Below are 9744 nucleotides of genomic sequence, written 5' to 3' on the forward strand. Positions count from 1 at the left end.
TACCCCAACCCCCCTCCCAGTGGTATAAACTTCAGACTCCACAAAGCCTATCTACTTCTCCGGGTAGCACTGTTATTTTGTTTTTACAGATGTGGAAACTGAGGCTCACGGAAGTAAAAAATAGCTTGCCCACGGCCACGGCAAATCCTCAGCAGACCCCAAACTCTACCCCAGTCAGATCTTTCTACCTCTGAAGCCTGAAGCTTTGACCACTACACTGAACTTTTGGATTGAATCCCAGCCCCACCCCTTCAAGTTTCTTGCCCTGAATCAACAGAAACACTCACCATGGTTTGAGAAACATCCTCTAATCACTCATCTGGCACCATTAACGTGGCAGTGTTCCTGGCCTGCATGCGGGCAGGATGCACCCTCTGGTCTGCTCATTGTTGTTGTTCAGTCACCCAGCCATGTCTGACTCTTCGCGACCCCATGGACTGCAGAGCATGCCAGGCCTTCCTGTCCCTCATCATCTCCTGGAGTTTGCCCAAGTTCATGTCCATTGCATTGGTGATGCCATCCAGCCGTCTCATCCTTCTGTCTTCAATCTTTCCCAGCATCAGGGTCTTTTCCAGTGAGTTGGCTGTTCGCATCAGGGGACCAAAGTATTGGAGCATCAGCATCAGTCCTTCCAATGAATATTCAGGGTTGATGTCCTTTAGGATCTCCTTGCTGTCCAAGGGACTCTCAAGTCTTCTCCAGCACCACAGTTTGAAAGCATCAATTCTAAGGCACTCTGCCTTAGAATTTATTGGTCCAGCTCTCACAACCATATGGAAAGACCATAGCCTTGACTATATGGACCTTTGTTGGCAAAGGAATGTCTTTGCTTTTTAACACATTGTCTAGGTTTGTCATAGATTTCCTGCCAAGAAGCAATCGTCCTTTAATTTCATGGCTGCAGTCACCATCCATAGTGATTTTATAGCCCAAGATAGCACTGAGATTCCATAATGCGATTCTAATCTCAGATCTCATCCACCGATAGACCTTTGTTTTTGCTCAGGCCACAGGATCAGTAAGACTATCAAGAACCTTGAGATGTTCAGATATAAGACTAGTTCCAGGGACTTCCCTGGTGGTCCAGTGATTAGGACTCCATGCTTTCACTGTGCTGGCCCCATGTTCAATTCCTGGTCTTGGGCGAAGTAAGATCCCACAAGTTGTGCTGAGGCAAAAAAAAAAAAAAGACTAGTTCTTGCTTTCCTCTCCAAGTTGTGAGAAGAACCCTGAGTTAATCTTCAAACTATTGAGAACAGGGCTGACTGAATAATCAGAATTTGGCTAGGTCCCTTCCCAGATATTACTGCCTAAAAGAAAACTTGCAGGGCACTGCCTACTAGCCATCAGCAGGCAAGAGGGACTCTTCCAGGATGAGAGCCTCCAAAATACACCTTTCTAACACTGGCCCAGGCATGTGTAGCTCTGGCCTCCACTACAGCTCTACCATAAAGTTGCTGCCATCCTGGGAAAGGTACTGCTCCTCTTCCCCCCTTGGAGAAATAGGTACTAGATTAGAGAGGACCTCCGAGGAACTGAGGACCCCAGGGTCTAGGCTTTTCATTCCCACTGGATGCTGAGATGCAAGCCCAGCTTCCCTTGGGTTGGGACTCACACAACTTAAGTGAGGACAGTCTAAACTGCTTGATGTCTCCATAGAGGGTGGAACAAATGGGATTTAAATAGTGAAAATCTTTTATGACCCTTTAGAGTAAACAGAGAACCTTTTTTTCAGTTTTTTATGGCAGCTTGGAAACTTGGAGTGTTATCAGAATCATTTGGGGAGATAATAAAGCACACAGAGACCCAGACTTATTGAAGTAGGGAGAATTTGGGCCTTTGTATTTTTACCAAGTTCCCCAGGTGGTTCTTATACTGGCCAGAGTTTGAGTTGCATTCAGGTGGTGCAGTGGTAAAGAATCTGCCTACTAATAATGCAGGAGATGCAAGAGATGTGGGTTCAATTCCTGGATTGGGAAGATCGCCTGTAGTAGGAAATGGTAACCCATTCCAGGAGTCATGGAAAATCCCATAGACAGAGGAGCCTGTTGGGAACTAACCTCATAGTTCATGAGGTTACAAAAGAGTCACACATGACTTGGTGACTAAACAACAGTGCATGGTAGAAACTCCAAAATTAAACAAACAAACAAAAAATACTCTTCCACTTACATAGTTTACGTGTTTCAAGACTTTGGAGTTTCTTACATCAATCAAATTTCCAAATGAATTTTCAGGCCTGCCATTCCAGTTCTACAAGGATTAGGCCATTAGCCAGTGCAGTCGCCCACTGACAGTGCAGCCTGAAGGAAATTCAGGAAGCATTCTGTGCTTTGACTTGGGTCTAGATCCTTAAGATGCATATCTAAAGAATAATTTCAATGAACTCAGGTTCTTATATCTTCCAATCCAAAGAAAAACACTAAAAATTTTAACTTGGAATGTGTATTTTTTGTGATTAGCAGTAGTCTTTTGATGTTTGTGTATGTTTTTTTCCAGCAGGAAAAACTCACATATCCTGGCTCCTCCTCCCTTATCTCTTTGGATCAGTTCCTCAGAAGTATCTGATAGGCTATCTCCTGGGCTATAGTCCTCAGTAAGGTCCCAGAATCAAACTTAACTCACAGCTTTGACATTGTGCATTTTTCTCTCAGTCATCAGTTTTGGTGACCATGAAAGGATTCAGAGAAGGTTTTTCTCCTTGGACTGAACTCTATGAGGGTCCAGAGTCTTGGTACTAGCAGAGGCCCCGCATGCCTGTCTGCCTCCTTTGGTGTGTCCAGACAATTTGGGTAAAACTCTCCTGGATCTTGGATCTCCCATTATTGGCTGGTGATCCTGTTTTATTTGGTGGTGGATAAATTCCTCGCTGTGGGGAGTAAGTTTTGCTTAATCTTAGTTTTGAAAGAGAACCTGGATTGCCTCAGTTGAAAAACGCTGAGTAGGTTTAGACTGAGTGATTAGGTAGGAGATTGGCCTGTTGATTTCCTGTTGAATTTGCTACTTTAATTGAGTCTGTCAGAATAAAAGTGGAAATGTTACACAAGAGTTTTCAGCTCTGAAGAAGAAAAGGGACATCTTTTCCTGGCCAGCAATGACTTTCTCAGGCAGTGAGAAACTTGCAGGATGGTGGAGGCAAGTCCTCATACCATGTAGCAGTCCTATAGGGAAACCCAGTTATTTAGTTTTAAAAAAAGAACTTGTTCCTCTGGGGAACCACATTTAACAGCTGGCCACTGAATGATCTGAGCACCCACCGTGGTTTTAGACTGCCAGAGGGAAAAATCAAGACAGGTAAAAGGGCTGCAAGAACTCTACAGTGACACCTAGAGGAGTTAAGCTCACAGACAGCACATTGGCCCATCACATAATTAGTACATAGTTAGTAGCAGGTTTATCCTGACAAATCAACAAATAGGAAACAAAGCTTTCAAAAAAACAAACAAAAAAAAAGGAGCAACAGATTGCTAGTTTCCAACTATCCATCCAACTAACACCCCAGCCCAGTTCACGTAAGTTACCTATGGAAATTATCCTTTCAAATACTTAATTCAGACAATTATTATTCAGTCGCTCAGTTGTATCCAACTCTGCGATCTCATGGACTGCAGCATGCCAGGCTTCCTTGTCCTTCACTGTCTCCTGGGGTTCGCTCAAACTCATGTCCATTGAGTCAGTGATGCCATTCAACCATCTCATCCTCTGTAGGCCTCTTATCATCCTGCCCTCAATCTTTCCCAGCATCAGGGTCTTTTCCAATGAGTCAGTTCTTCACACCAGGTGGCCAAAGTATTGGAACTTCAGTTTCAGCATCAGTCCTTCCAATGAATATTCAGGACTGATTTCCTTTAGGATTGACTGGTTTGATCTCCTTGTTGTCCAAGGGACTTTCAAGGGTCTTCTCCAGCACCACAGTGTGAAAGCATCAATTCTTTGGTGCTCAGCCTTCTTTATGGTCCAACTCTCTTCACTTGTTAAAGACACTGAAATATATCTGTATATGCTAACATGGAGGCATGTTCAGGAAATATTATTGTGAAATGTGAAATTCTCAATAAATTAAATATATCATTTTTTCTAAAAATAAGAAAGAAAGCACATATACACAGAATCACAGACTAACATGGAAACATAGAAAGTACACATACAAACATACACACTGCTATGGTCTGAATGTTTGTATCCCTCTGAAATTCATATATTAAAATCCTAATGCCCAATGTGATGATACTAGCATATATGGCCTTTAGGAGATGATTAGGTTATGAGGGTGGAGGCTTCATGAATGAGATTAATACTTTTGGAAAAGTAACCCAAGACAAAATGAGAAATCACAATCCACAAGAAGGTCCTCACCTGACCAAACTACTACTCTGATCTTGGTCTTCCAGCCTCTAAAATTATGAGAAATAAAATTCTGTTATTATAAGCCACCTCATCTGTGGCATTTCATGGAGCAGAGTGAATGGACAAAGACATACACATTATATCCATGTTCGTATATGCTCAAAAAAGGTCTGAAAGAATTTATAATAGTTCCTCCTATACTGTAAAAGTATAGGTGGAGACCTATGGGTGGAAACAGGGGTTGGAATTTTGTTTTAATTTTAAATGTTTTGATTTTCAAAGACATACATGCTATTTCTGCAGCAAAAATCAAATATTTTGAAAGAATATGTTAAGAATGAAAGTGAAAGTGTTAGTGGCTCAGTCCTGTCCAACTCTTTGTGACTCCATGGACTGTATGTAGCCCACCAGGCTCTTCTGTCTGCGGAATTCTCCAGGCAAGAAGAGTGGGTAGCCATTCCCTTCTCCAGAGGATCTTCCCAACCTAGGGATCGAACTTGGGTCTCTCGCATTGCAGGCAGATTTTTTTACCATATGAGCCAGGGTGTTATAGCCAATATCTTTGATGAATATAGATGCAAAATGTCTCAATAAAATATTAGCAAACTCAGTCCAATAACACATAAAAAATATCATGCACCTGACCAAGTTGGAGTCATCCCAGGGTCACAAGGATGATTCAATATACACAAATCAATTGTGATGTACCACATTAAAAAAAATAAAAGATGACAAGAACCACATGATAATCTCAATAGATACAGAAAAAGCATTTGCTAAAAATTCAACATCCATTCATGATAAAAACTCTTACCAAAGTGGGTAGAGAGGAACATATCTCAACATAATAAAAGCTATTTATGACAAACCCACAACAAATAGAATACTCAATAGTGAAAAACTGAAAACCTTCCTACTAAAATCTGGAGCCAGACAAAGATGCCAACTCTTATCACTTTTATTCAACATAGTATCTGAAGTCCTAGCCACAGCAATCAGGCAAGAAAAAGAAATAAAATGTATCAAATAGGAAGAGAAGAGGTAAAATTGTTGTTATATGCAGATGACGTGATATCACATACGGAAAACCCTAAAGACTCCACACAAAAGTTACTAGAACTGATAAATAAATTCAGCAAAGTTGTAGGATACAAAATTAATGTACAGAAATCTGTTGTATTTCTTTACACTAACAATAAAATATCAAAAAGGAATGTAAAAAAGAAAACAAACCCTTTTAAAACTGCATAAAAAACACTTAGGAATAAACCTGACCAAGGAGATGAAAGGCTTATATGCCAAGAACTATAGAACATTAATAAAGGAAATCAAAGATGATTCAAGGAAATGGATGGAAAGATATCCCATGTTCTTGGATTGGAAGAATTAATATTGTTAAAATGGACATACTACTTAAAGCAATCTGAAGATTTAATGTGATCCCTATCAAATTACCCATGACATTTTTCACAGAACTAGAAGAAATAATCCTAAAATTTACATGGAACCATAAAAGATCCAAAATTGCCAAAGCAATCCTGAAGAAAAAGAACAAAGCAGGAGGCATAATCCCCCCAAACTTTAGATAATACCCAAAGCTATAGTAATCAAAACAACATGATACTGCTACAAAAAAACAGATCTATGGATCAATGGGACAGAACAAAGTCCAGAAATAAACCCACATATCTTGAGTCATTTAATTTTTGACAGAGGAGGCAAGAATATATAATGGAGAAAAGACAGTCTCTTTAGCAAGTGATGTTGGGAAAGCTGGACAGCCACATGTAAATTAATAAAGTTAGAACACACCCTCATACCACACACAAAAACAAACTCAAAATGGCTTAAAGACTTAAATATAAGACATTATGCCGCAAAACTCTAGAACATAAGCAAAATATTCTCTGACATAAATTATGTCAATGTTTTCTTAAGCCTCTCTCCCAAGGCAATAGAGATTAAAGGCAAAAATAAACAAATGGGACCTAAGCAAACTTACAAGCTTTTTCACAGCAAAGAAAAACATAAACAAATAAAAAGATAACCTAGGAGAAAATATTTGGGAGAAAATATTTGCAAATGATGTGACTGACAAAGGCTTAATTTACAAATTTCCAAACAGCTCATACAATTCACTAACAAAAAGACCAAGTGACCTAATAAAAAAAATGGGCAGAATATCTAAATAGACATTTCTCCAAAGAAGACATACAGATGGCCAACTGCATATCTGGAACAATGTCTGACACTTGGTAAGTAAGTGTTGAATGAATAAGTCTGGAGGACTCCAGTTACTCATAAGCTTTGAGGAACTCTCTTCTGTCATGTCATCAATTCATTGTCTTCTGGAATTGTAATACTAAATAGAGACTGAGCCATCATGCCTTGCAAACCGCTTCAGCAGAAAACGTGTAGGAAAGCACAATGCCTGGCCCTCAGCAAAGGTTTGCTGTATAAATGAAGGAAGCAACAGAAGTTCTCTACATTTATGAAGACTTCTCCCAGCTTTTGTCTCCTCCTCTCAGATGTCAAATACTCACAAGTATGTAAATACAAATCAGGCACAGACAGACAATAAGTATTTAGGAGTCTAAATAGCCAATAAACATATGAAGAGGTGATCAACTGTATGGAAACAATGAAATGAATTTTCTTTTTCTTAAAAGTCAGATTGGTAAGCATAAAATGTAAAACACAAAAGAGCTTTAACAATAGCACGTGCTGGCAAAGGTGTGAGGAAAGAAGTCCTTTCATACTCTGTTCAGTTCAGTTCAGTTCAGTCACTCAGTCATCTCTGACTCTTTGCAACCCCATGAACCATAGCACGTCAGGCCTCCCTGTCCAATACCAACTCCTCGAGCCTACCCAAACTCATGTCCATTGAGTTGGTGATGCCATCCAACCACCTCATCCTTTGTCGTCCCCTTCTCCTCCTGCCTTCAATCATTCCCAGCATCATGGTCTTTTCAAATGAGTCAGCTCTTCGCATCAGGTGCCCAAAGTATTGGAGTTTCAGCTTCAACATCACTCCTTCCAATGAACACCCAGGACGGATCTCCTTTAGGATGGACTGGTTGGATCTCCTTGCAGTCCAAAGAACTCTCACAAATCTTCTCCAACACCACAGTTCAAAATCATCAATTCTTCGGCACTCAGCTTTCTTTATAGTCCAACTTTCACATCCATACATGACTACTGGAAAAACCATAGCCTTGACTAGACGGACCCTTGTTGGCAAAGTAATGTCGCTGCTTTTCAATATGCTGTCTAGGTTGGTCATAACTTTCCTTCCAAGGAGTAAGCGTCTTTCAATTTCATGGCTGCAATCACCATCTGCAGTGATTTTGGAGCCCCCCAAAATAAAGTCTCTCATGCTTTCCACTGTTTCCCCATCTATTTGTCATGAAGTGATAGGACCACATGCCATGATCTTAGTTTTCTGAATGTTGAGCTTTAAGCCAACTTTTTCACTCTCCTCTTTCACTTACATCAAGAGGCTCTTTAGTTCTTCTTCGCTTCCTGCCATAAAAGTGGTGTCATCTGCATATCTGAGGTTATTGATATTTCTCCCTGCAATCTTGATTCCAGCTTGTGCTTCTTCCAGCCCAGCGTTTCTCATGATGTACTCTGCATATAAGTTGAATAAGCAGGGTGACAATATACAGCCTTGACATACTCCTTTTCCTATTTGGAACCAGTCTTTTGTTCCATGTCCAGTTCTAACTGTTGCTTCCTGAAATGCATACAGGTTTCTCAAGAGGCAGGTCAGGTGGTCTGGTATTCCCATCTCTTTCAGAATTTTCCAGTTTATTGTGATCCACACAGTCAAAGGCTTTGGCATAGTCAGTAAAACAGATGTTTTTCTGGAACTCCCTTGCTTTTTCGATGATCCAGTGGATGTTGGCAATTTGATCTCTGGTTCCTCTGCCTTTTCTAAAACCAGCTTGAATATCTGGAAGTTCACGGTTCACGTATTATTGATCCTGGCTTGGAGAATTTTGAGCATTACTTTGCTAGCTTGTGAGATGTGTGCAATTGTGTGGTAGTTTGAGCATTCTTTGGCATTGCTTTTCTTTGGGACTGGGGTGAAAACTGACCTTTTCCAGTCCTGGGGCCACTGCTGACTTTTCCAAGTTTGCTGGCATATTGAGTGCAGCACTTTCACAGCATCATCTTTTATGATTTGAAATAGCTCAACTGGAATTCCATCCCCTCCACTAGCTTTCTTCGTAGTGGTGCTTCCTAAGGCCCACTTGACTTTGCATTCCAGGATGTCTGGCTCTAGGTGAGTGATTACACCATCGTGGTTATCCTGGTCATGAAGATCTTTTTTGCGTAGTTCTTCTCTGTATTCTTGCCACCTCTTTTTAATACCTTCTGCTTCTGTTAGGTCCATACCATTTCTGTCCTTTATTGAGCCCATCTTTGCATGAAATGTTCCCTTGGTATATCTAATTTTCTTGAAGAGATTGCTAGTCTTTCCCATTCTATTGTTTTCCTTCATTTCTTTGCATTGATCACTGAGGAAGGCTTTCTTATCTCTCCTTGCTATTCTTTGGAACTCTGCATTCAAATGGGTATATCTTTCCTTTTCTCCTTTTCTTTTGGCTTCTTTTCTTTTCATAGCTGCTTGTAAGGTCTCCTCAGAGAACCATTCTGCCTTTTTGCATTTCTTTTTCTTAGGGATGGTCTTGATCACTGTCTCCTGTACAATGTCACGAATCTCTGTCCATAATTCTTCAGTCACTCTATCTGTCAGATCTAATCCCTTGAATCTATTTCTCACTTCCACTGTATAATCATAAGGGATTTGATTTAAGTCATACCTGAATGGTCTGGTGGTTTCCCCTACTTTCTTCAATGTGAGACTGACTTTTGCAATAAGGAGTTCATCATCTGAGCTACAGTCAGCTCCTGATCTTATTTTTACCGAGTGTAAGAGCTTTTCCATCTTTTGCTGCAAAGAATATATACTCAATCTGATTTCGATATTGACCGTATGGTGATGTCCACGTGTAGAGTCTTCTCTTGTGTTGTTGGAAGAGGTGTTTGCTATGACCAGTGAGTTCTCTTGGCAAACTCTATTAGCCTTTGCCCTGCTTCATTTTGTACTCCAAGGCCAAATTTGCCTATTACTCCAGGTGTTTCTTGACGACCTACTTTTGCATTCCAGTCCCCTATAATGAAAAGGACATCTTTTTTGGGTGTTAGTTCTAAAAGGTCTTGTAGGTCTTCATAGAACCGTTCAACTTCAGCTTCTTCAGCATTACTGGTCAGGGCATAGACTTGGATTACTGTGATATTGAATGGTTTACCTTGGAAACAAACGGAGATCATTCTGTCATTTTTGAGATTGCACTCAAGTACTGCATTTCAGACTCTTTTGTTGACTAT

This window comes from Bos grunniens, chromosome 7, assembly GCF_055505025.1.
Source record: "Bos grunniens cultivar Pamir isolate PY7600 chromosome 7, Bosgru_T2T1.0, whole genome shotgun sequence".
Taxonomy (NCBI): Eukaryota; Metazoa; Chordata; class Mammalia; order Artiodactyla; family Bovidae; genus Bos; species Bos grunniens.